The sequence below is a fragment of the Euprymna scolopes genome, chromosome 17 (assembly GCF_053919585.1).
Source record: "Euprymna scolopes isolate OS-2025 chromosome 17, ASM5391958v1, whole genome shotgun sequence".
Taxonomy (NCBI): Eukaryota; Metazoa; Mollusca; class Cephalopoda; order Sepiida; family Sepiolidae; genus Euprymna; species Euprymna scolopes.
This window is the reverse complement of record NC_136498.1, coordinates 91,312,589-91,313,479: the sequence shown is the minus strand read 5'-3', so window position 1 is coordinate 91,313,479 and position 891 is coordinate 91,312,589. Positions and strand designations below refer to the sequence as shown.

At 33.6% G+C, this 891-nt stretch overlaps 1 pseudogene; it reads left to right on the top strand.

Annotated features, from left to right (window-relative positions):
• The first annotated feature begins 361 nt into the window (after positions 1-361).
• On the top strand, positions 362-478 carry LOC145297428 (5S ribosomal RNA; annotated as a pseudogene).
• The last annotated feature ends 413 nt before the right edge of the window (positions 479-891 follow it).

Sequence of the window (891 nt, the reverse complement as noted above, 5' to 3'; positions counted from 1 at the left end):
ATATTAAATTAGCTCTAGGATATTTACCTATCGAGCTTATATATCTAAATTGCAACGAGCACTTTTTCTTTCCCGGTATTTTAATTAAATTAGTAATTTTACTATTACATTAAAATACACTCTGCTCTTTAGACTATTGTTCTAATCTCTTTATATTTATATATATATATATATGTATATATATATATATATATATATATATATATATATATATATATATATATATATAGATAAACTCTGTCAATCGCTTTATTGCAGATTTGTAAAATATCAATATTTCACTAAATATACGTCACACAAAAATGAAACTTGTATCATCAAATGACTGTTTCAAGATAAGTTATTTCCCAACCGTTTATTCATATACGGCATAATCACGTTGACACGCCGGTTCTCGTCAGATCACCGAAGTTAAGCAACGTTGAGCCTGGCTAGTACTAAATGGGTGACCATTTGCGAAATCTAGGCGATGTATGTGCTTTCCGTTTATCTCGGTATTGTTTCCAGCTGTTCTGAACCTCCACTGTCCACTGGTATTACACAATGTCGATTCAGGAGAGGTTTGTTTTGAGATTGCGCAATTCTTGCCACAAAAATTTTCACGCGCAAGCACCCTTACTGTGGGGTATCCATAGTCTGTCAAGACTGAAGGAGGCCAAATCCATGCGATATTCACGAATTTATAATATTTTGTTTATTGTCAAGTAATTTATACTGTCCATCGCTTTATTGCAGGTCTTTTAAAAGGCCATAATAGGGTGATTAACGCTTATCGAAAAGGAAAGGATTGATGGTGGACTCGCAGAAGGATTGTTCATCAAAGACTTAACTATGGAGGTGGAAAGGCATAAAAAAACTCGCTTCATTCGTGAACAATCCAAACACCAAATC